The 27,219-nt window shown below is 41.5% G+C and overlaps 1 long non-coding RNA gene across 1 annotated transcript in view; it reads right to left on the minus strand.

The window, feature by feature from the left end:
* Positions 1 to 26,643, minus strand: part of LOC113999999 — a 45,326-nt gene extending 18,683 nt beyond the window's left edge. The window contains exons 1-2 of the long non-coding RNA XR_003545078.2: positions 26,557 to 26,643; positions 25,594 to 25,674 (exon numbers count right to left, since the gene is read on the minus strand). This is a non-coding gene — a long non-coding RNA (uncharacterized LOC113999999). The remainder of the gene's footprint in view (positions 1 to 25,593; positions 25,675 to 26,556) is intronic.
* Between the last annotated feature and the right edge of the window lie 576 nt (positions 26,644 to 27,219).

Here is a 27,219-nt window from a genome sequence, read left to right on the forward strand (position 1 = left end):
CTCAGAAAAGAGCATTTCCTTAGACTTCCAGCAGAGTTGAAGCAAGCACAGGCCCATGGACCTTCCTGCTCTGTCCTCCCAGGAAAGTGGCTGATTATCAGTGGAAAAAAGAACAGAGTGTGAGTGATGTTGTGTTGATGAAGGTGTTCAATGAGCTGAGCAGCCCCCACGGAAGGCAGGGCTGGGGCCCTGTTTGTAGGTGAAGTGCTTTGGGCAGGTCTGAGCCTCTCCAAGGGATCACTTCATTCACAGTGCAGCCGTTTTCCAGCTGGAAAAATGGCTCTGGGTTTGGTTCAGAGCACAGGAATCACTAAGTGGCCCAGCTCCCCAATGTCCCATCCTCTCTGTGAAGGAGACCAGAACAAACTCCAGAAAAATGCCCTGCCAGGGTCTCCAGGAGATGGTTATAAGATAACATGCTCTGTAGAAACATCCCTCCTTACTGCTGGCAATTAGTGGTTGATCAGTAACCGGAGGTAGGAAGGTTTACACTCCTGGAATGACCCTGTCCTAGTTGTTCCCAGACCCACAGAGAACATTATTACAATCTTGATTTAGTGTTCCTGATGGATTTAGTGGCAGTTGTGTATGTACAAATCCTAACATGGAACTGAAGAGCTCCAGCCTGAGGACTAAGAGAATATTAATTTCATTTTTTGGTTTGATTATTTTTTAGCAGCAATAAATGGGATCTATAAATAGTAAGTGCTGTAATAATAAGTGCTGTGAGATCAAGGTGTCCCTGCCCATGGGGAAGGGGTTGGAACTAGGTGGTCTTTAAGGTCCTTCCTAACCCAAACCATTCTGTCTATGATTCTATAATCTATGTATTTATTCCAGTTTAGTTCATCAGATTAACATCAGTTTGGGTTTGTCTGTTGATTTTCCAAGATGGTGTTCACAGACAACAACAAATCATCTGCTATGCTTCACTATCCTGCTCTCTTTTAGCTCCTGTATCACCAAACCAGTGGAAATGGAGAGACCCTTCAGGAATGGGATGGTCTGTGATCCAGAGCTGTGGTTGTGCCCACAAACTGGGCACTGGGAGCTCTGGGTGCTCCCATGCAATTCATGCTACTGCATTTTCTCCAAGTCCTACTGTTTGGACACCCTGATTCCTTAAAGTTGAGCAGAAAAGGAAATATTCCTGTCAGACCCTGTTCCACAGAGCACTATGGTGCAGCACAAAAACCCCCAGTTTTTCCTGGTTTTGACCCCAACCTGCACGAATTCAGCACACTGGCAGGAAATTATTTGCTTTTATAGTATTAGATCATTCAACACTCCCCTTATATTCCCAGCTGGAGGTGCCAGCTGAGCATCTCTGCTCCAAGCAGCAGCAGGGAAATGAGAGACAAGACAACCCAGGCACTGGGTCTGGTCAGAAGGGAGACACATTCCAGGTTGGAAAGACAAAGGGAAGACTCTTCCAGATGAGCCATGTGACAGCACCACTTCCACCTCCAAATAACTGTTCAGGTACCAGCTGAGGCTGCAGAAAGGGTTCATCAGAATTTTTGTGCAAATTTCTTCTTAAAATACAGAAAAAAAAAAAAACAAACAACAAACTCAGGCAATTCAAGTTTCCTACTCAAGACTTATAGAATCACAGAATGGTTTAGGTTGGAAGGGACCTTAAAGATCATCCAGTTCCAACCCTTTGCAGATTTCTTGTGCTGTTTCTAAACTTATTTGTCAGACAAACCACCAAAAAAAAAAATCACCCTATTTCCATCAAATTCAGTTCTTTAAGTCCTCTGGAAACCTGAAGTAACTAAAAGTACAAAACTGAGAAATTACACAACCGCTTGGAAAAAATTTCTTGGGCTGATTAGTAATATTTTTGCCATTTTCATTATTTGCATAATAAAAAATGGCTAAATGTAAGCTGCACAAAAATTATGGAAATGTGTTAAATAGATGCAAGGCCATAATATAATTACAGAAAATTAAGGCTGCGCTACCAAGTAGAAAATAACTGTATCAAAACAATTTCTAAATGGTTCATTTTGTTCTTGCAGACCTCCCATGGGGGAGAGCCCAGAGCCAACATGGGCTGTCCACCCCTTTGCTTTTTTTTTACCTATTTCTATGGGAAAAAGAGCTTTTTCCAGTATTTAAATAGAATTTCAGGATACAACATGACTGCCTTTTGTCTACTACATCCTTAATTTTGTTAAGGCCAAAGTAATGCTCAGTGAGGGGAGAATAATTTCAACATGTCTGGTATTTCTTTCCTACACATCCTACTGTGCTAATTTTTATATTACCCTTGTCCCTGGATTGTTTTGGTTTTTTTTCCAGTCTGGACATTTCATCAAGGTATTCTGAAATTTACTTTTATCCTCCAAAGTACTCTAAGTTCTTCTAAATTCACAAGTCTGAAAGTTTCCTATTCAATCATTCACATCATTAATAAAAATATTGGATACTACTACAAAATCCCATTTGATGTATCTTACCCTTTTTATAAGGAAACAGGAATTTTTTAAATATGTCTGTCTAGTGAGTTTTGCAGCCAACTCTTGTTTCACAAGACAATTCTTTCTAAAAATGTATTATCAAATCTCTAAATTATAGGAAAGGTCAAAAAAATGGGGAAATCATAGCAAATAGAATTTGGCAATATTTTCCACTGCCCTGATTCCTCACAGACCTATTTCTTTGCTGATTTATATTATCAGAACGATTGCTTGGGTGCTTTAAGCCAAGTCCATACTGAAATAATTTTAGACCTTAACCCGGATTGAGTATTTTGAGAATTTTGCTTCAACTCCAAGGCAAAATACTCAGTGAAAATATAAATAGTAATGACTCTAAATTAGTGAATTCAGTAATGATAAATGATTTTAATTACACCAGCAAATCTTTCTTCGTCAGCTGCATTCTCCTGGTCCTAAAGTGGGGAAGGTTCATGGATAAAACTCCATTGCTTCCCTAAATAACAGTGGCTGAGAGATGAGCCCTGGATGCTGATAAGCTTCTCATTAAAACAGATGTATTGATGATAGTATTGCCTATAAAGACAACATCATATATAGACAGCTGGATCATATATAATTTAAACAGTTCTCACTTTACAAACCTGACAACTGAACAAATATAATTGATTCGTGTATTGCAATATTCATTCCATTAGTTGGAATATATATCCAAAATTGAAGATGTCAATCAAATCAAATGAATGCATGTTTTCATAGAGTGCTGTGATTCCTTTTATTAAAGCAAAGAAAATAAAAAAGAAAATCAATCCCTATTTTTGGATTCAGATTCAACCAGAGTGTGACTCCTGCAAGTTATGTGGCAATAAATATACATGTTTGTTTTGCTCGTGCTAGAATATTACTCTGGCTACCTTTGATCTTTTTAATGTGTAAGAAAATAAGCTATTTATGCTTGCAGGGTCTATAAACACTTTAAACAAATAGTTTCACCGACATATAGGAACAGGAGATAGTCCTGATTCCCACTTACACCAATTTTATGCTCCATTGGTTTCAGTGGAAGTTACTCTTGATTTACACCAGCACAGAAGAGGCTGGAGCAGCCCCATATTTTAACTGCTGTCTTTCACACCCTGATCTGCAGCTCTCCCACATTGCTGGATGAATAATGTGGAGGCAAATATTACAGGTTTCTGTCTGCGTTTTTGTTGTAATTTACTTTTGAACCTCGGGAATAAAACCAGAAATCTGTCACAAACAAAGCGCTCGTTTCCCTCGTCTGGAGCTCTGGCTGAGCTCTGCTCGCCATGTAAAACACACTGGGAGGGTTTTGCTTCTTCAGAAAGGATGCACAGACACTGGTTTAATGCATTTAGAGTTCCTGAGACCTGCTCTGAGCTGAAGGTGTGCTATGACAGCCCCTGCATGGGCAGGACATCGTGGACATCAGCTCAAGCCATGGTGGCACTCACAGCAACAGATTAGGAAAGTTGAGCTCATTGCAGTTCAGCATGACTTTTTTTTTTTTCTCCCATCTGTAAAGAGGTAACATTTTTCCTCTTGGCACCTTTTCCATGATATCTATAACATGGAAACCTGTTCAAGGAGCTGCCTGCAAAGGGCTAATATAGCATAACAGAGCTGGGGTTCTTTATTCTGCAGCAGCTTTACAAGCGAGTAAAAATGATTTATGAGCGATAGTGAAAACCAAATGTCTTTGTGCCTCTTGCACAATGTGAAAACAGTGGGACAAGCCAGGACCCCAGGAAAGGTTCATGCACAATTAATGCATTTTTAGGCTAATTTATCCACAGAATGTACAGACACAGGGAAGCAACGAATCCAGGAGAGTAACAAGAATCAAGAGTCCTGAAATGTGGTGTGAACAAAATAAGCATAAATTATAGAATGGTTTGGGTTGGAAAGGTCCTCAAAGCCCCATCCCATTCCACCCCCTGCCACGGGCAGGGACACCTTCCACTAGCCCAGGTTGCTCCAAGCCCTGTCCAGCCTGGCCTTGGACACTCCCAGGGATGGGGCAGCCACAGCTTCTCTGGGCACCCTGTGCCAAGGTCTCCCCACCCTCACAGGGGAGAATTCCTTCCCAATATCCAACCTAAATCTCCCCTCTTCCAATTTAACTATTAATTGAAAATATTTTTGTTTCAACATCTTTTAAAACACGTATTAAAAAAAAAAATCACCTTGTTTTCCTGCTTAAAGGTATGAAATGAGCAGCCAAGTTTATCCCACAGCATCAGTGCTTAGGGCAGGATTTTTCCAGCTTTACCTCTGGAATAAACAGACCACTATAGCACCAAAATATCTGTGCTCCCTTTCCAAACTAAACACTCCATGTAGCTTTTTATTTTAGTCTTTATCACAGGGATGCATTTCTTCCTATCAGACTCATGCTGAAAGCTCAGCAAGGAGTCCTTATTGCCATCAATACTGTCCAGGCTAATAGTATATCTCATAACTACTCACAAGAAGAAATGTATTTTTCCCTGGAAAAAAAACCCAAAACAAAACAGCAGAATATTTGAAAATATCTGGGAAGCTTCTAAAACTCAACTACATTGGCTACAGACAGGAAATTGTGCATTTACAGTTTACACACAAGTAAAATGTACATCAGTAAATGGCCTTTTCCTGATGGAGGAAGGAGCTCATTTCCAAGCCTCAATTCTGCACCATGAAGGCAACCCAAAAGTTCAGGAGCCTGGAGGGTAATTAGCACATCAGTGTAACAGGGTTTGTTTGCACTCCCGTAATTGTTTTATGAAGCCTGTGTGGTAATTGGGAAAGCAGTTTTTAAGTGGATGGCTTTAAGAAAATTGCTGTGATGTTACAGGCTGGGAAAGACCAATTTGTCTCAATTACTGTAACCCACCATCGTGGAATTCCTGTGACAGGAGAGGGCCTTGGTGCTTCATTGACCTCCCCTCCATGTAATCAGGGCCTGGCATCAAGAGATCTGCTGGGATGGTGGATAATGGTTGGGAAATCAGAGCAGTTGGATCTGTTAGTGCTCATCTTGTCCCCACTGCTGATGTTTAGACAGGAGCCCCCCTGCTCTGGAGCCAGGCTGGGAGAGCTGGGGGGGTTCACCTGGAGAAGAGAAGGCTCCAGGAAGAGCTGAGAGCCCCTTCCAGGGCCTAAAGGGGCTCCAGGAGAGCTGGAGAGGGACTGGGGACAAGGGATGGAGGGACAGGACAAGGGGGAATGGCTTCCCACTGCTGGAGGGCAGGGTTAGATGGGATATTGGGCAGGAATTCTTGGCTGTGAGGGTGGGGAGGCCCTGGCACAGGTTGCCCAGAGAAGCTGTGGGTGCCCCTGGATCCCTGGAAGTGTCCAAGGCCAGGTTGGAGCAACGTGGGCTGGTGAAAGGTGTCCCTGCCCATGGCAGGGGGTGGCACTGCATGGTCCTTAAGGTCCCTTCCCACCCAGAACACTGTAATTCTATGTTTCTATGAAAAATGCAAATCCTACAGCAACTACATCCTCATTATGTGCATGGGGTGCCACTGACTTCCTCTGAAAGTTGTCTGCCATCCTCATGATCTTTTGATGCTCCTTCAGCAGTTCTCCACCACTGACACCTTCCCATGCTGCCTGCAGGTTTCCTTTGCTTTATGTTTCCTCCCCCAGCATCTCCTTTGCCTAAAAACTTGCTCTTTCTAATCTGCTTCTGCTCCAACTGAAGCCTGAAGTGCTTAAGAAAATATGAGCATTGTAAGGAAGCTCAGAGACAACAGCTGGTTGATCAAATATACATAAGGAAGAATCTGCTGCCTGGTCCTTTAGAGCTCTCTTTTTCCTGTAGTCATCACCAAACTCTGCTTTTCCCTGGTACAACATTAGAACACATTACATGACTTGTCTGTCAAAGGCCTCGCCTGAAACAACTCCCAGCATGGAACTGCTCCTGACTCCCAAATTGCTGCAGCTCAGGATCTTTGTTAATCAGTGGGTTTAAGATCTACGACACAAAATAAGAATGTGCATAAGAGAAATAACAACAAAATTGAGCTAAAACTGAGTTTTGCTGCAAGCCAAGGAGCACCACTGGGCTGTGTTGTCCTCAGAATGGGGCAGGGATTAAATTTTGGGAGACTGATGTTTTTTCACAAATAAAAGTCTGATTTCTCTAAAGGAAAAAACACCACTGGTGAGGTGGGGGATAAAGAAAATGGGGCTTTGCTAGAGCCTTTATTACACCTCTGTAGATGTTATTGGTGATAAAATTACATGGTTTAGAACAAAGTGAATACTCCACATCTTTCTCCAAAAGGTAATCAGGAGAACGTTGAAGCATAGCAAACATTCCATAAGTTCACACACACAACACTGCAATATTGCCTAAAAATTACTCTAATGGACTATGACATAACAGAAATGATCTTGCAGACTATTTCTGTGTTAACAAAGATAAAAGAGAGGCTCAAAGACATCACTCATTTCAGGTTGACTGGGTTTTGCACCACTTGAATCAATTTATATTATCCCAAATTTAACGTGCTGCATTGCATTAATTTGGAGAATGATCACCAATGTAGTAACTGGCTCTTTACGGGGCAACCAAGTAATCTGAAAGCCAGAATTATTCCATATTTCCAAGTAAAAATAATCTGCATGTTTATGGCTCTTAATGACTAGATCAAGTGGAAAAACTGAACGTGCATCCATCAGGGATTGCACGCATAGTTAATTAAGGATGAAATAATAAATGCCTGATTTCTACAGGATAGGGTAAACATCCAATTAAAATAAGACACAGTGTACACTTTTCACTCTCATTAGTCAAAGCATAAAGCATTTTTACGTTTCCTAAATTATTTACTTTTATTAAAATAAAGTGAGATGCTTAAAACATTAATAGGGTACTTTACAATGCTGTAGTCAATAAGTTGCTATAGGAAGGCAGGGTAAATAATTCATGGCTCTGTTCAGCAGGAACAGGCTGCAGTTCTCAGCAGAGCAGGGTCCCACCAAGGAGAGGCAACAGGCACCTGGCCAAGTTGTGCTAAATGCAATAAACTCAATAGACCACGGAAAAAAACATCCCCCGGGGACAAAATTTGGTGATTTGAGCCTGTGGGTGTTGGAAGTACCTGGTGGAGCTCCCACCATTCCAGGCTCCCTCTGAAGGAGGCCATGCTCAGCATCAGTTCCCTGTTGGCTGTGGGTTACACCACACCCTGCTCATGGGAACAAAAAATGGGACTGGTGTTTTCTGAACATGAAGAAACAGTCCTTGACCCCAAAGATAACCTGAAGCATCAGAGTGGCACAGACTGGAGGTGTGGGATGCTGAGCCACTGGCACAACACCACCCAAGGGTCAATTCCCATGGCCTGGGAATTGACCCCCCAGCAGTGCCCCCGTCCCTGTTCTGTGCTGTCCCATGAACCCCTAAACATTTCCTTTCCAAATCCATGGATTTCTATTGCATTGGGTTAAACCCTGAGCATGTGTGGTGCTGACAGAGCCCACGTGTGCTGGACCTGAACCCTCCCCTGGCCTGAGGGCAAGGGCAGAACTCTCAATTTTCAGAAGCCAAGTGGGCACAAGTGGTTCAGAGCTGTGAATTTGAATAATGTGGGTTGGTGATATGCACCACACAGCAGGCATTTCAGCTTCAATTTTCTGCTAAGAGTCAAGGTATGGATGTTAAAGCTGGGCTCTCTGATGAGAAAACACATGTACTGACTACCCAAGCAGATTCCTGGATCAGGACTGCACTACATTATCAGCAAGTATATAATAGGTGTGTGGAGAGAAACTAAATTAAGATATTTTTCCCATGTAAAGGAAGTTTCCCTTAAGTGTTGCATTATATAGCTACGGTTATAATAAATAAGAATGAATTTCATAATAAGAAATTTTTAAACGCTGTCTTTTATCAAGTGATGTAGGTAATATCCTGCTCAAACTTTGATTTATAGCTCAGAAAATATATAGAAACATGGCATTTGGCTGAGACAGCTTTTGAGGTTTCTCAAATGCTGGAATCACTTTTCATTAAAACTGTGACAGAAACTGAGAATCTGGCACGGTGCCTTTTCTTATATATACATTAAATCATCATTTCATGGCAGGATTTGTACATTTTTTTCTGTTTATAGAAGTCTTGTACAATACCTTCCTTGAGTCACATCAAGATCCATCTGTGTAAAGACAGATTTGCCTGGTAAAGAGGTGAGAGGAATGTGCTGCCCCCAACCCCTGTGCCAACCTCCCAGTCCTGGCTGCTTTACGTGACTGATAAATGAAATTATTGGAAGCTCATTGTGGACAAGGTTGTGCCAACCGTAGGTGGTGAGCAGGTGGGAAAATATGTTTGTGGATATTTGAGTGCAGAAGGCCAGGTTGGCTGAGGAAAAGCCCTTTTTTATAGGTCCTCTGTGCTGTTGAGCACTCAGGACTGTACAAAGTGACAGCAACTCTTTGCTCTTCCCTCAGCATCTTTTCTTTACTAGTTATATTTTTATTATTTTTACTGTTCTTATACAACCCATTTTAAGGACCTCCTGTGGTATCCTTTTGTAAGCTGGGTATCATAAGCTCAGGAAAGAAATTAAACCCAGCTTTAGCCCCGAGGAGACCTTTGCCTCAGGGGACGACTCATCATTTGGAAACACAAAAAGCAATTCAAGCTGACAAATTCTGTCTTCAGGGTCTCCATCAGGTGGGGGAAGAGGAACAGGGACCTTTCCTAGGGCTGCCCACGTGGGCTTTGCTCTCCTTGGGCCATTTTTCCTCCCCACCTCTGGTCACTGAACCTCCTGGAGTAAATATGCTTTATTCCTCATGATTCTCTCAGAAAAGAATTACAAACAGCATCATCTTCACCTTCCCCAACTCTCTTGGAGCTGTGTGAGAGGAAAGAACCTGCTCTCACTGTCTGCAACTCACTCCTTTCTACAGGAGTCTCGTTTCTATGACAAGGTTGGTGGAAGCCTAAATTAAATTTGGGACCTAATTTTAAAGAGAATCTCAACCTCCCCAGTAAACAATAGATGGAGCCTGCCTATTAAATCATCATGTTTTAATTAAATCCTTTGCAGCTCGTGAGTTCTTTGAACGGGAGCGAGGTGATAAATGCATTGTAATTTTAATAGGGTTATATTTCGTGTTAAACTCACACACAACAGTGACACAAGATAGGTCCTGTGTTCCCACAAAATCCTGCATGGCATTCTGCTGATAACTGCACGCTTGGTCTATGGCAGGATGGATTCAGCACAGAAACAGAGGCCCTGTAAAGTGGGTTATTTTCAATTACAGACAAAGATGTAGAAGCACAGGAGTATTTGTGGCACTTGCAAAAAAAAAAAAAAAAAAAAGAAAAGTATATTCTTCATTTTAATTCTTCATATCAATGATTCAGAATCCTCTGAAACCAAAGGGAAATCCACCTATTGCTTTGAAAGGCTTTTGGGTCGGGTCTCTGTGTTATTGAAGTAATAAAGTGAAACAGAGAAATCCACAAAAATTGTCAGGAATTGCAGTGATAGGACAAAGGGGAATGGCTTCAAACTGAAAAAGAGCAGGTTTAGATGGGATATTAAGAAGCAATTCTTGGCTGGGAGGGTGGGGAGAGGCTGGCACAGGTTGCCCAGAGAAGCTGTGGCTGCCCCTGGATCCCTGGAAGTGTCCAAGGCCAGGTTGGAGCAAACTGGACTAGTGGAAGGTGTCCCTGCCCATGGCAGGGATGATCTTTAAAGATCACTGGATGATCTTTAAGGTCCCTCCAACCCAAACCATTCTGGGATTCTATGAAAATGCAATCCAGCTTCTCAGCAGCACATGTAACAGCACTAAATCTAAATAAAAGAGAGGTCCAAAGAAAACCACCGACAATTCTTTTGTACTTAAACGACACAGGGAGCTTTAGGAAGTCACTTAAAAAAGAAAAAAAGTTGTAACTTTAAAATGACCTCCAGCACCATCCCTGAACATCTCAGCTGCTTTATCACAGCCTGTGTGCAGATATCTCCCCACAAAGCTCTGGGCATCATAAAGTCTCCTGGTAGGAAATATGACACACTCCTAAAACATATGTCAGAGATTTCCAGAATTGCAAACATGCTATTTGAGATGGCGAGATTCTTTCCCTCATAAAAGCATCTTTAAGTTGTCTGACAGAGAAAATTCATATCAGGAATAAAATCCTGGCCCCAACGGAGTCAACGAGAGTTTTATGCCTGATGTGAGTGGAACCAAGGCTTCATCTCTGCTTTTTACAGTGTTCCTGTGTGTGAGCACATGCTGATGGTATCAGCACCTGCCCCGTGACTGAGGGAGGATGAACTCCTTGTTGGGGCCCACCCTGTGTCCCCTCTGCCCACACCGAGGTGGCACCAGGCTCCCTGAAAAGGCACAGCTTTGGGAACCTGAAAATTAATAAGGCACAACCCCCCCTTCCCTGCCATGTGTGAGTGATGCTTAGAAAGCATGATATATAATGGCAGAGTTGATAGCTTTCTGCTTGTAGAGACCTGATTATTCCACCTGGATAGTGGTTTAAACAAAAGAACAACCAGACAAAAGAAATATATGGGCAAAGTCCAAGAAGCAGGCTATTATTTCCTATAGAGGTGGTGTGGAGTTTTTTTTCTCCCTGGCATTAGCTGCAGTAAAATGAATCATGCAGAGCAACATTTTTCACAAACCCCAAACATCCTACATTCACATAAAACTGATGTACACCAGGAATGTTCACTGGGCTGGAGAATGGGAACAAAGAGGGCTGCAGACGTACAATTTGTCATCCTGATTTTATATAATAACAGGATATAAGCATATAAATGGGCAGGTTTGGCAGGTGAAAAGGAAAATTATAGGGAGAGAGGAATATTGTAGCTAACTCAACAGTGGCCATATTGCCAATAGATCCTTTTGCCATTTGACAGCTGTCTCAGCAAAGGGCTGAAAAATCATGTTTACTCAGATCAGCCTGATCTCTCTTTTGGTTATTTAGGACTCTGCATATTCCACATAAAAACAACACTTTCAGCTCCTAACTCCAATTGAATTACCATGAAATGCCCATATTGGAGGACGTGCTGTCTGCACCTCCTGCAATAGGTGGGAGCAATAAGGTGAGCCCAGTCCTTTGCACATCCCAGTTTGCAATGCCATGTAAGAAAAGCAGCTTTTCCTACACACAAACAGGAATAAACACAGTTTATTTTTTTTTCCCAGCCTGATATCAGTATTTCTTTTAAGATCAGTGGCTGATTAATATGCAAAGGAAGCCAGTGAGCTGAGAAGATCTCTTTCTATGGGGTAAATAAGGAGGGAAGCTCACAAGGGCTGCCCTGTCCAGCAGGTGTGACAGAGCCAAGCCCATATTCCAGGGCCAGATGTCGGGGACAGCAGTGAGGGAGGGAGTTCAGGGAAGGCTCAGTAAATAGCTGACAGATTGCTGCTGCTGCTGCCTTTCTGCAGGGCTCGTTTTCTACTGTACTGAGAAACTTGTAAGACTGGGCTGAGCTGAAGTGGTGACATTAAACTAGGTCCTTGTGCTCCGGGCTAGGTCTAGTGCTTCATCCAAAATCAGATCATGAATAGTGCTAACTTCGTTGTTGACAGACCTTTCATTCACTGGGAGCAGGTGCCTGGGGCACTTTTCTGATGTTGACCTGATCACTGGCATTTGGGGTAAGAAACTTGGAGAGCAGAGCATTATTTACTCTCACTGCACTGAGATGGCATTTCTGTAAGGGATCTGGGGCAAGGAAGGATATTATACAGTGTGAGAGCATCTTATTCTTTGAAATTATTATGTTGTTTCTATGTTTTCCAGAGTTCTACTGTACAACCCTTGTGTGAAGGGATTTTTTTTTTTAAAGGGTGCTGACCAAAGTACTGATTATGAATCTCCTCTGCGTGGGCTCTGGATTTGAGACATTCACCTATTTGACAAGCAGATGCAGTCAGGTAGATTTGATGGTTATTTGAATTGAACTGGATTTAAATGGAAGAACAAAACTAGCAGCTTAAAACCCTTCCTCCTCTATATGATTTAGGCATTAGGCTGAGAGCAGAGCAAGTGAGCAGCCAAATACAGCCAGATAGACATCAGGGCAGGGAGAAAAAGAACAGGAGGGAGCTATTACAGAGGGAACTCATGTTTATAAAGCACCAAGAGTAATGGATGAACTCAACAAAAGCCATTAAAGCATCAACAGAACCTCAGCAATAGTTTAGGCAGCTCAGACTAATGAACTCTGAGTGGTTCACCTCGCAATAAATGGATAATGAGCAGATAAGAGGTGCATACATTAATATATTTGCAGGTTAAAGAAATTGGTAAATGGTTCCCTGGTTCCTCCAAGTCTCTGTTCTCAGGAGCAGTGGGGCAGAGGAGGTGGACAAAAGGCCTGTCCTACACCCTTATTGATCCATGTGGAAGTACAGCAGGAGCCTTCCTGAGTTTCTGTGGTGGGGTAGTTTTGCAGAGTAAATTATACATTTGTTTGATGCAGCTCAGAGCATCTCCACCCCATCTGGGTGCAGATTTCATATGGTTTTGTGAGTTTGTGTGCAGCTTATTCCTGGTCTCCCTCTCTCCTCCTGAAATACTTCTGGTAACTGCTGCCAGCAGGAGGTTCCTGGACTTTCCTGTCTGATCACATCCAGCAAATCCCATATCTAATGGGGAGGGGAAGAAAAAGTAAGGTCTGCCAAGGGAAAAAAAAATTGGGCAGCTGAAGAAATAACTCAAATATATGAAATGTAATGCTCAGATGGAGTGGAGTGGGAAGTTCCACAACCAAGTGCCACAAGGGTTGGGCTTCTCCTTGTCCCTCTTCCAGACAAGAGTTAAAATCTAAAATATTAAAAGAGGATGTTTTCCACTCTGCAATCTGTTACAATTCTGAAATGTTCATTGTGGCCAGTGAAAACTTCCATGAAATACACCTGTTTAAGGAATGTTAGAAACTGAATCCCTCAGTTACACCTCACAATCTCATGACAATGGATCACGTGAAATATTTCCAATATTTACTAGTTCACAAGGAAAATCAAGGTTCAGTACACTTGTAAAGTGTAGGGAAATACTCAAAGCTACAAAAACCTTCTAGACCTCGTTGTAAATCCCAGTGCAAGGTGAAATTACCTCTTAATTCTTACAGAAAGAGCATCAGAGTCAGACACAAAGAAAATAAACCAGTTTTGTGAAAGAGCTGGGACTGCTGGGAATTTGTATGGAAGTTTTTGGGAGGTTTTTTCCAGACAGGTATTGGATGAATCATGAACAACCCAGTGTCAGCAATCAGCTGAGAATCCTCAGCTTCAGACTGTGCAGCAGATTCCCCCATAACTTAATTCAGCTGCCAGAGAGGGCTGGGCTGGAATAAAAAAATCTGAGGAGCACCCTGAGCTTTCAGTAGATTTCTGCAATATCTGTGCTTTTACACTTGTTATTTTCTGTGCAAAACTGCCAAAATATAGACAAGCTTCTATAACACACACAAAAAAGCCTCCCAGGGAGTTATCTGAACCAAATATTGTGGGAGAGTTCATTTTGAGGGAGTTAATCCAGCCTGAAATGGATGGCAGCGAGATATTTAATCATGGCATATCCTGTTTAATCACATTTCGAATCCTCTGGAAATTAAGCTTATACAACTTCCTTAATTTAGAGGACAGCATAATGCTTAAGTACTTAATCTCCTTAGGATTGATATTGGACTCGAGTCTTTTGCAGAGTTTCCTGAATAGATGTAACTTCAGAAAGACTCAAATTAATGAATCATCCATTTCTCCTCCAGACAATTTTTTATTTTTTTTTTCCACCCTCAAATTTGTAGTTATTTTGTTTTGGTCTTGATTTTTCACAATTTTGTTGAGTCTTTCAGTAAATGGATGCAACATGATAGTTCTCCTCATTAACACGTGGCTTAATGAATGGATGCAAACCCTTCCAACACCCTCTGGAGAACCTTTATATTGTGTAATTTTTAGTCTGTGCCTAGAACTCAGCTGCATTTTAATCTCCAGGTTTCTCTTAGTGAGATTTGGGATGGATGTGACAGACAACAAGTTCCAAATCAAAGCAATGGATGATTTTGTTTTAGCCTACCCTGGATTTTCATGCTGCTGTTCATTTTATCATACACAGATTATAAAGCCTTACATAAAATATCTCAATTTTGGTATTTCAGGTAAATTCTTGAACAATATTTAGCTCTGTTCTGTCTTTATTTCCCGGGAAGGCTCCTAATTCAGGATGGTTGTTGACTGTGCAAGTGATGGAGGAATATTGTAGTCAAAAATGTAGGATGATTTTCCATCCTTTCCATTTTCCTAATGGGAAATCTCACCAGCCCTCAGTGGCACAAGGATTCTTTTTATGATGGGAAGTCTGTAGAGAGCAAAACCATCTCCCTCCTTGCCAGGAAGGGCAATTCCTGTAACACTGGTCAGTGTTTATGTGCAAAAAATAGCTCCCCCAAAAATAAATATAAGGCAGTGACTACTCCTACTGATGAGTAATACCTTCAAATTTGGACCCTAATTAAAAAAAGCCACTGCAAAGAGGACAAGAAAATGAAAGCACTGAAAGCAACACCAGCAGAATCAAATGATTATTGCAATAAAAATATTCACCAGCAATTTCTTATCCCTCTTATCAATCTTTTTAAGCAAAAAATAATCACTCCAAGTGTCTCCTGTACAAGGCTCTAACACCATTCTAGCATTGAACCACGTCTCATAAAACAAGATGATGCCTTGTCTCAAGATGTACTTTAATAATATAGTATTTGGGGGTTTTATGCCTAACAGTAATTTGATTTTTCTGAATTTATTGATGAAGAAAGGGCTGTAAATTCACCATGAGCTCTTTCAGTAAAGAACACCAAAATATTTCCTACAAAAAGTATAGGGAATCAAATTGAAATAATAAATTCCAAACTCATCCAGGCAGGCAAAGTGCAACGCTGAAGTAAATTCACTGGCAGATTTACAATTAAGATCCATATGGAAGGGAAATAATAATAATTATAAACTCCTAGAAATGCTAGAGCAGCTCGTACCTTGGAGTCAGCAGGGACAACTAACTCATATTTAGTTTCAATAAAAGCATAATTCCTGATACCTTCAAACACCTTCTAAGATTGGCTTAATTCACCATATTCCTTGAGAAGGAATCTGTTTAAAATCAAATATTTCTGGAGGCAAAACGGAAGGATGAACTGTCCCATTTGACAGGAGGGAAAGCTCCTGCCAAGCATCACCTGCAAGAGCAGAACCATCCCAGAGCTTGATGCTGGGACCGTGCTCCTGGAACATCATTTTTGCCCTATATCAGCCAAAAGAAAGCAAAAAAAAGAGCAGGTCTGATGATGGCTACACAAATTAACTTGTTTTTTCCCCTCCCAGCTGATCTGTGGGTCAGCAAAGAAAATGAAGCCTGTAATTAAACTTAATGTAACATCACTTAAAATAGCTGATATTTTACCTAAAAAAAAAAAAAAAAAAAAAAAAGAGAGAGAAATCATGAATAAACTGACTTTTTTTCTTCAAGACTGATTCTTTTTAAATGATTTCAGTAAAGGTGTTTGAAAGTATGGACAGAACATAAACCATGAGATGTCCAACTTCATGTGAAGTTCACTTGCATAGACACAGGACAGTGCAGCCTTTAGGCTTTAACTCAATCCTTTTTAGGGGAAAACCTGCCATTTGTTTGGGTTTATTTCCTCAATTTAATAAAAGCTATGAAATATATTCACAAGGAGAAATTGAAATCAAAGTGAAATACAGACGAACAAAAGTTAGTTGTAACTTTTTGACATTCAATCAAAATTACTCCTCTCTACCAAAACATGACCATCCTCATTGCAGATCCTGTATAATCCCTTATCACTATTATCAGTATTTTGCCCAGTTTTCTGGCAAATTCTGTATTCTGGGATTTCAAACCCTCAGCTCTCTTCTTCTGGGTCTGCTACTCTAATAATATTGTACTTGTCCTTGAAAATGCATCACTCCAACCCAGCTCTTCCTGTGCTCCCAGCACTTGTTTAAGGATGGAGAGAGCACGAGAGCCAAGGACAGATTTTTCCCTCCCACCATCTTTTGCTGGGGTACTTTTCCTTGTTCCACACCTGATGAATTCCCTTGGGAAGTGCCAGGTTACCTTGGACACTCTACCCTTGCTATCAACACACAGAAAAGGAGATTAGCTGGAGAATTTTCCCTACTAGTAGCTTGTCTTTGACTCCCTACAAGTGAAACATGGGAAGTTCAAGGACATGGAAAGTTCAAGGATGAGGCAAATCACTGCAGAAATCCTGGAAAAATCACCAACTTGTAAAAACACAGGAGACAAAACAAGTCACCTCTGAGACCTGTGACTACTGATGTTTAATGAAGTTCTATCATCTGTCAGAGTGGATATGAAATCTTATATTCAGGGTAAAAAATAACAACCATAACCCTCTACAATTAGGGTTTTAAAAGGGAAAGGGACCTTCAGGAGAGATTTCACTTTCCTACCCAGCCCTGGTGCTCTTCCCTCTGCTCATGGCCCTGACTGACACACTGGCCACTGATTGGGCTTTCTGGGAAAGACAGAAGGAATTATTTTCACTTAATGCTTGAATAAAGCCATTGTACATGCTTTGGGTGAGGGATAAAATTGAACTGTTTCAGGCTAAGCACTTAAATGTTGGATCCCATCTTACACATACTACTTAAATCTCATTAGGATAGAAAGCTTCACTCAGAAAATGGGGTTATTTTCTTTTTCCAAAGATTTCAGGTCATAGCCTGAAACAAAACAGGAAGGTTTTTAAGAAGTCTTTTCAATTCTTGCTTGGCCTAACAAGAACAATGAAATGTATCTTAAAGATATAGATGGAAAATAGCTAATCCATAGGATTCCAAGCAAGAAGAAAAAGGTAGAGAAACATTTTCTGGAAATACATATACTATGTTAAACTGTTCTTAGAGGGGACAAAAATCATGAGGAAAATCACAGTAAAACAAATCCACGTTGAAGGAGAAAGACTCGTTTCTCAGAGGCGAGGGCATAATTAGTATTCATGTCATAAAATCAAACAAACCATTCCTGCTGATGGCTCCAGGCATCCCCTGTGGGCTGAATGCCCAAAAAAAGTGGCACACATCCCCATTTCTGCCTCGGGAAGAGTAGGAGAGAACACCACTGTTTAGGGGAGATGGAAAACAGGATGAGCTAAATATTAACATTTCAAGAAAACAAAAACCACAGGAGAGCTCTGATGGTCCCTTTATCCTACTGAGTGTTTTAATGGAGAGGTTTACACGGTCTGAATGAATCACTGTTATTATTTATTGCCTTGGAGCACGATAGTCTAATATGACAAGGAAGGGCTGAAAACTATTTCCCTTCCAGCATCTCTCTAACAGCTGTAAAAATTAATACACACTGAATTGTGGCATTAAAGACTCATCAACAAGCCCAAGCATCTAGAAAAGGGAAAGACAAATACCGCGTGCATTTAAAAGGTGAAGAATAGTCCATTCATGCCTCTTATAAATGCAAATGTCACCATCAGAAAGGTCGATGGCAGTTGTTTGTAAAGAAGCAGCTTTTCTTAAGAGCTCATTCTCTCCTCAGCACCACAGTGCATTAGCCAGACATTCCAAAGGCCTCAATCCAGCCACGAAAATCTGTTTGCACCAAGGCACAGGCAGGGAATTGTTGACTAAGAGAATGATTTTTGACTTGGCACCTTCATTTCCTTCAAAATGCTTATTATTCATGCTAATACTACATGATTTTTTTTAAGCCTATTTTCATCTTGGAATACAAGCATTTTTAAGGTTCCCTTACCTAAAGTGCAGATATTGGGAGGTACAGACAGCACCAGACCTGTTCTTTTTGGAAGAGCTTGGTAGCCAAGAGTCCTAGAATGGTTTGGGGTGGAAAGGACCTTAAAGATTATCTTGTTCCAACCCCCTGCCATGGGCATGGATGCCACCCACCAACCCAGGTTGCTCCAAGCCCTGTCCAGCCTGGCCTTGGACATTTCCAGGGATGGGGCAGCCACAGCTTCTCTGGGCAACCTGTGCCAGTCCATCCTCTCCAAAAGTTAAGAGTGGCCAGAGCTGATGTTGCAGGAGAACAACCCCACTGGGCAAATTTATCAGTTTATCCAACTTCAACATCCTATTTCCCTTACAGCTTCCACCCCCTCCCCAAGGGGAAGCTCATCCAGGCTTGTTGGTGCAGGCAGAGCAGTGTGTGCCGGGGAATCCACTGGATTTACACCCGTGAAGAGCTTTCAGGGAGGGTTTTCGGAGCAAGAACACAGAGGAGGAGGAGCAGGAGACCTTACTAAGAGTCCTGTAGATATTTAGACCAGGAGCACCCTCGGTATTACCCCCATGAGTGATGTGAGCCCCCAGGGTGAGCACTGGCAGGACAACCCAGACTCTTCCTCCGGGGCAGTTCCTTGGGACATTCCCAGTGCCCACAAACCCCCCAAATCCTGGTGCTCATTCCAGACAGGAATGCAGGATGCTGGTCCCTTTAAATGTTTGGATTGCCTATGGCTGTGCAGTTAAGATATCAGTTGAGTACACTTTAATTAGCCCAGAGGAAATCACAGTAGGGATTAAATGAGTTGGGTTGTTATTCTTCTGTTTTTACTGGCGGCAAATAAAAGCATGTAATTAGCTTTTTTAAAGGCATTTGCAGGATCTTAAAGGTTATCATAACTGTAAACAATAGTATATTTATCTAATCTGAGAGTGGTACTTGAAGTATGTTTTAGTTCTGAATAGGAAATATTAAAATTACAATTGGTCCACAGGCTTTTGAGGAATTTTATTTGGGTTGAAATGCCCAGTTTAGCAGCAGTGGCAAAGGAGAATTTTAAAGATTTTCAAGGAAGAAATGCATAGTTTCCTGATTTACTTTAGCAATGTCAAAATATATCCTTAATATATTTTTTTTATTTATGGCAATTAATTTATATTAAAATTTTGGTTTGAATAATGTATTAGTTGTACAATATTACATAAATTAATCTCTGAAAGACTAAGATTTACCCAAATAATGCTCAAATGAAAATATTAGTCACTTCAAAATGATACAGTTTTGGTACAACTGTAATGAAATAATTGGCTGAATTGTTTTTGAGGAATTTCCCCACGTATTTTCCACATCATAATTTTAAAATTTCCAACCAGTTTATTCCACTCTTTTCTTGCTGCCTGCATTTCAGACAGACCCTTCCAGCTTGGCTTTCCTCTCAGTGATGCTGAGGTGAGTCAGGAATCATTCAATGAAGTCACATCAGCACAATTAAAAGAGCAGTTTCATCAGATGTACTTTACTGAAATTTCATTTATTAGTTTCAATAAATTCCTCTTACAAGATTTGTTGAAGGGGAAATCCCAAGGCTGTCGTCTTCTGAAGAGTCTTGTGGGTAGATTTGAAACCAAAAAATCGGGGAAGTGGTTTGAAACAGGAATTAAAGAATATAGGAAACAACTGCAAATGGCCTTTAGCAGATATTTTATGGGAGATATTTGTGCTGTTATCACCCCATCAATAACTGCCCCCATCCTGCAGCCACAGCAGAGGTGCCTCTTCAGGAGGATTAAATAAAGCTTCACGAGAAAGTTGGTTTGTTGTTTTCTAGGGAAACTACGGTGCAAATTAAATATCTGAGGGAAAATCAGCACCAACAGGTTCCTTAAAAAAGAATATTGTTCCTTTAATGGAAAAACAGTCAGTGCTTGAAGTATCCATATTACAAACCTAATGGGACACAGAGAATGAAGCACTGGCCTCCTGCTGAGCTCACTCCTGGTTTTTATTTGATACAAATTCCCCCCTGGGTCACACCCAGTGCCAACCTGCAATTTGGGAAACAACAGGAACATCAACCACGCAAACTGGAGCTCCACTTCTGAAAGACCCCACGTTTTTATAATATTTAAAGTCTTACTGCTAATCATAGAATGGTTTGGGTTGAATCTCATCCAGTGCCACTCTGTGCCATGGGCAGGGACACCTTCCCCTAGCCCAGGTTGCTCTGAATCCCATCCAACCTGGTCCTGAACACTTCCAGAGTTAATCGCATGTTGTAAAATGAAAAACACACAAAAAAAGGTTCCCTCATGAAAAAATATGTGGGAAAAATCCCTCTTTTAATTTTAGAAAGGCAGCATAAACTCAGGGAACAAAGAAACAAACAGGAATTTATTTGGCATGCAGGGTCCTTCCCCCACCGAGTTTTTGGGGAGAAAGACCCTTTGGCTTCACATCTCATTCATTTTATAGTATTACAAAATCCCGCCCTTTTCCAGATAAATTAAATATATTAATTTTTATCTAAAAAAGTTTTTTTCTCTAAAAAGGGGCTTTCCTTTTATTCTGACTGGCTGCAAGGCATCCCCTGTCAAGGATGATGGATATTCCTTTGTTCTTAGCCTAAAGAGGAAGAAGAACCCCTTTTGTACAAAAATGGCCCCAAAAGATTTTAAGAACTCTTGCATCTCTCTTATTCAGCCAAAAAAGACCCTGATGCTCAAGTCCAGTATTTTTGAACTTGGATATCTTACAACTTCCCAATATGCCTGTAAAAAATTGGATTTTTATTTCTCACAAATACATATAAACTACCAACAGCTACCTTTAGGAATCACCTTCCAGCTTGCATGGGGATCCCCACACATCGAGGCTTCCCATCTCCCCTCAGCCAGAAAACTCCCTGTATTTTGCCGGGTAGACAGAATTAACTGACAAATACATTCACTATCAGCACTGCAGATACCAGCCCGGGGGGAATGGAGTTTGTGATAGTTCCTGATCAAAGGAATTATCACTGAATCCTCTGGACAGGAAGCTCACAATTCCCATGCAGCACAAGTCCATCTTGTATCCATCAGCATCACACTCTTATATTCTGCCTTAGTGACAGTGCAGTGATTTTTAGTCATTTTATCCCCCCAGAACCGACGCAGCCACAGCTGAATGAAACATTCTTAATATGGTTGTGATTGTCCCAAATTTTATATGCTGAATTCCTACTGAAACCCCAATTCTCCACTGAATCTGGGGGGAGTTGACATATTAAAAGTGGATTTGAGGGGATTGAGAATCATTACTGCAGCCTAACCAAAGATGAGTGGGTGGAGAAAGAATGACCAGTTCTCCAATTTGCAGTGTGTGAACCTCCCAGCATCAGTGATTTTGGTCACCATTAGGACATGCAGGGTTTCAAGCAGTTGGGGAAACAAACTCCAACAGCTCGAAGTTGACTTTGCAGACAGAAAACATTACATGGCAATTGGCTCTGATGGGAATTGCTGGCTGGGTGACCAGTGGAATCCCACAGAGCCTCCTTTCCCAAGGCAGGTTTCCCATTGAGAGACTCATCCTCCTGTCAACACACCATCAGAGCTCCTTAACTCCTTACACACTCCCTCAACAGTAAATCTTCCACACTTGCTGACTGTTAAACACCAAATTTTGAATACAATAATCTAATGAACTTTTCTACACACTGACCTTTTCTAAATAAATGCAGTAAAAACTGTATTTGTTTTTCCTTTGGATGAAAAATCCTCATTCCTCTTGCAGTACCTCCATGATAGATGGCAGCATAAACACTCAGGATTTTGAGCTCCCTGTAATAATTTCCCTGCAAAACATCCTTAAATTCCTGTCCCATCAGCATATATTGATAACACCACTGATAACTGCAACCCTGCAGAGCTTATGCTGCTGTACAACCCTGATACTACAATCATACATTTCGTTTCTTTGCCACGTAAAAAGCTGCAAATATCAGGCTTTGTTGTTTATTTTATTGTAGAAGGAGGGAAAAGAACAGAGCACTGTTGTTATCCAAAATCAGGAATGCTCCTTACAGCCTCTGGAAACTCTCACCCCCCCAGAGAGGAGGAGATAAAGGCATTGGTACTAAAGGGGATGTCCAAGGTCAGCAGCTGAGGGGCCAAATGAGCTGTGTAGGGCAGAGAGGTTGCACAGTGCTGGTATCAATAGGGGATCTGTAGGGCTGCATTTTTATCCCTGATGCAGCTTTCCAAGGAAATACTGGTTTGTGGCATTTGCTTTATAGGCCTGATTGCAGCAGATCCAGACAAAAAGCTAAATGGACATCAAACATCCATCTCCCCCTGCCAGCAGTGCATCGCCAGCCTGAAAGTCTATTTTAACTCAGAATGATGACAGCATTTAGCTCTTAAATTCTGCTTTTACTTCAACAAAAGCAACAACACATCAACCTAATGTCTTCCTTTATTTGGTGACATCGAGGTCACTGCTGGGAGATTTATTTGATTTCACAGTTTGGTTAATTAATTTGCTCATTCTGAGCATACACCATCAGCACTGCTTTCACAGTAATGCCACCAAAGCAACAGATTCATTTACATGCTACAGTGCATCAGGAATAATTATTACCCCCCAGAATTGTTATTGCTCAGAATCTGAGGGGAAAGGGAAAAGTTTCCTACTGTGATAAAAGGGCTCTGTTGTGGTTTTATCTGCTGAAAACAACTACGTGGACTAAATGACAAAAGCAGCTTTTTGTAAATGTTAAGCAACACATATTACAAAAGTCCATTACAAGACCAAATTTGTTCCTCTGATTTAGTCCTTATCACGTTATATTAACAGTCTGAAGAGTCTGAAACCACTCCCACTCCTCCAACAGCTTCACCAATCAACACCAATTAATACAGCAGCATTTTTTCACTGTTGAAGAATCCTGCTGAGCCCCTAGTCTGGAAAAATCAGCCTTTTCCTAAAGATGTGCTTGAAAACTGGTGGGATCACAGGTATAGAAAGCAGAAGATTTTAGGGAGACAGTAAAGTGTGACTGAAAGCATTTCACAACAAGATAGTTAAACAGTTGGAGTTCTGGACAACTGATTGACCAAGAGGGAGCAGGTTTGTTTTTCCATCAAGAGTTGATCTAAATTCACTGGTTCCAGTTCTTGGGTCTTTTATTTGCTGGAGGCTCCTTGCTTTGACCAACTGATTAGTTCTTTTCAGTGCCCTGCAAGAAGCAATCATTCCTGACTTCTCTCTGGACATCCAATTCCTGCACATCCTCCCTGTTCCTGTAACTTGCTATCTGTTCATGAGACATCAGAAAGCCTGGATGGATCATATAGAATATTTATTTTCTGGTATTCTTGGAAATCTGTGCATTATGGCAGTGAAAGGAGCTGTAGGTTTTGACTCTTCCTGCCAGCTGAGGGTATTTTGAAGTTAAAGGTCAGAACAATGTGACACTTCTATGCTCCAGCATTTTCAGTTTTCCAGCAGTGATTTCCTTGGCACACATGGAAACTGGGCAATGCCAAGCCCAGAGACTACTGAGATAGATCCCAAAGGAGAAGAGTTTAGAGGTGGGAAATCTATGTTGGGCAGATTTCGTGAACATAAGAAAAAAAGCAGCTAGTTTTTGAGTTCTCTGGAGTCCCCCGGTGAAGGTGTGAGCAGTTGGCAAGTGAGATGAGGTAAAAGGTAAGAAGTCAGTGATTAACCTTTCCTAATTAGCCTCGGGATGAATTTGAACAGCTATCCTCAAGTCAAGTGAGTCAGGAACAGCCTAAACCATTAAGTTTTAGCAGGTGATTGGCAGAGGAGAGCACCTGGAATTTGCAACCAATTCAGAACTGCTCAGGTGGGCACAGTGCCCACACCCCCCATTCCCTGGGCAGCACAGTCACACTCTTGGCTCAAGCACATCCTGGATTTACCCTTTTGTCCCGTTCTTAACTTCCCAGAAGCAATTACTATATTTAAAAGTAGAAAATACTGCTTTGATAGACATGTGGACTCCTGCAGGCCTTGAGCATTTAAACTGGTGTTTCAAGTGTGACAACTTCAAACTTGTCAGGGAAGTTTCTGGGATGTTCTTCTAGAATGTTGTGACAAAAGTCCTCTGTGGGAGCCCAAAACTATTTAATATGACAGAAGGATGTGGCCTGGGCTGTGACAGCCCCCAAAAGCAAGAAGAGCAACCACACCAGCATTTCTGTGTCAATGCTCCTCATCTGCAAAGAGGCAAATATCAGTATTGGATGGTTTTTAGGGATTACACTACCATTGTTTTCCTGCAACTTCCATTAAAAAAGACACTGCTGTGTTGACCACATGAAGTTCAAAGGGATTTGGGACAGGAGTATTTGATCAAATAAGCTGAGAAAAGTTTTATGCCCCTCTCTTCCTCATTTTAGCAAAGTCACCAAACAGCAAAAGTGAAACAAACACATAACATGCCCCCCAAAATGTATATTTGTTATTAAACTCTTTATAAAAATGTGGAACTTGCAGTAGCAGCAGAAACAGCCATTTCCTGACCTTTGGAGTTTATTCTTCTGTACATCAAGCCTGAGAAAAAGGTTATTTGCAACTATAATTTATCCTATTTTGACCCCATTCTTAGGGTCAAAAATAACAGCACACATTGACTTCAGGGAATTTTGAACTCTATTTTCCTACACCAGCTCAGCACTGCCACGGGGAAATCAAGCCAGCCCTGAACACCAGAAAAATTGCAGCATCACCCCCATCTCACATGAACTGGTCAATTGAACTGGAATATTTGAAGATTAAGATATTTATTAACCCTACTTACATACCATAATGCTGTCTGCATACAATGCAGACCCTGCAAATAGAGAAAAACCCATTCACCCTGCATGAAATATGTACCAATCCTTCCAATCAAATCTTCTCTTTAGTTTCCAGGAATCCTGAAAGCTTGAATACAACAGGAAAATGTCTGCTCTTGGTTGCAAATGCACAAGAACTTGCCTGATGTTAATAGCTTAAAACTGTGGCCTACAGTGAAAGGTGAAGTACTTGATAAACCAAAGTTTGTACCGTAGTAGTTTGTTTTTTGAAAGAAAAGAGGGAAAGAGTGGAGCTCTCCAGTCCAGCCTCTGTTCCCAAGCACAACTGTAGCAGAAAATAAGCAAAACACAACAACACCTCCACTGTTTCTTTCCCCTTCCACACAACACCTGGATTTTAAACTCTGTTCCCAAGTTTTCATTCTCCAGCAAGGCTGTACCTGCCACAGACTCCACCTCCCAGTCTCCAATAATTGCAGGATATAACAAAAATTCACACAAAATTCTTGCCTACCTTGCCTTCCAAGTGCTTCCCAGGTCAGCCACAGCCCTCTGCTGCTCTCACTGAGGAAACCAAAGCTCCTTCTGCACCTGCCTTAAATAGATGCCCACAGAAATGCAGAGTTTCAGCCCACAGGTTCAGTTAGATTTGACAAAATTAAGGGGAATCAAAATCACCTGTGTTAACTCTGGATTCCTCCCAATGAGATGAAAGGAAAATGTATAACGTGGTAATTGAGGTAATTGCAACCACATGAGGGTCAGGGGCAAGTTGTTGCCTGAAGGAATGAAACTGCCTGAGATGCATAAATACATGCAGATATATTTATCTCTATATCTATACACACATGAGTATATATTATATATGTGTGCATTAAACATATATACGTAACAATGATATGTATAGGTGTTTATTTAATATGATCTTTTCCAATAGCTCAGCTTTTCAATGAAAGTAAAATGAGCACTGTTGTTCCTTCTGATCATTAATTAACTCATGGCTTCCAAACATGGCCCACCCACTTTGCCAAGGCCATCCATTGGACTTAGTGCTGGTTCTGAGGTTTGTCATGTTCTTCATGATCCTTTGCTTTCAAGCAGTGTGTGCATAGATATTTAACCCTGCTGAATGTTGGATATCAGCATTGGATTACAGCTGCATGGACCTCATTGAAAACACATTATCTGGTAATGGCAGAGGGGGCCTATTTCACATCTCTGGCTTTCTCAGTCTCTCAGTCAAGCTCAGATCACACCAAAAGCTGTGGCTGTTGAATGCAGAGCTAATAAAGTGTAGAATGAGCTGTGATAGTGACCCATTGCCTGCAGGACAGGTCCCACCACCACAAGTGACACCCACTGTGCTGCTGCAGGTGGGATTGGGTGGAGTTGCTGGGGCAGAATTGCTGAAATCATGATAGAGATACATAGTTTTTAAAAAATCAGTTCTGTACTCAAAGCTACTGCTTTTCTTTACCTCCTGTGGAATTGCCTCCAAGGATTTTTCTTTTGGGCCCAAAAAAGCTGGTTTTGACTGCACATGAAATTTTAAGGCTGTTGTTTGGGCATCACCACGAGTGTCAGACATGGTGGTGTTGTCACAGAACCATGGAATGGTTTGGGTTGGAAGGGACCCCAAAGATCATCTCATTCCAACCCCCCGCCATGGGCAGGGACATTTCCAAGTAGAAGGAATCTGGAAGAGCAGCAAAAATTTGTTTTTCCAAGGAATCTGCAGGCGATTTTACCCTCTGGAACATGAAGGTCTGGAAAGGCTGCCACTCTTGATTTGGCCCTTGGCTCCATGACCTGCAGGTCAGGACAGCATCAAACCAGACCGTGTCCTACCAACTCCTGCTGTGCAGATGTATATGATGGTATAGAATCTGTTGCTTCCTGAGTTCCCTGGTTTAGTGACCAACTTTATTCCCAGAGCTCTTTCTAGTAAGCAACAACACTTACATTTTCTCCTCCAAGTGACAACCAACATAAACATCCCATGGTTTTTCAGGCTGCTTTTACACTTCCCATAAAAGCACAGGGGAACTGCACTGTACTGAGCGCTGCAGGAACTGTGCACAGAACTGTGCCACGTTTTTATTTGTTTGGTCTATTCCAAGAGCAGAAGAATATGAACTGA

Source organism: Pipra filicauda, unplaced genomic scaffold (genome assembly GCF_003945595.2).
Source record: "Pipra filicauda isolate LSUMZ 115617 unplaced genomic scaffold, ASM394559v2 scaffold204_size1372650_pilon, whole genome shotgun sequence".
Lineage (NCBI taxonomy): Eukaryota > Metazoa > Chordata > Aves > Passeriformes > Pipridae > Pipra > Pipra filicauda.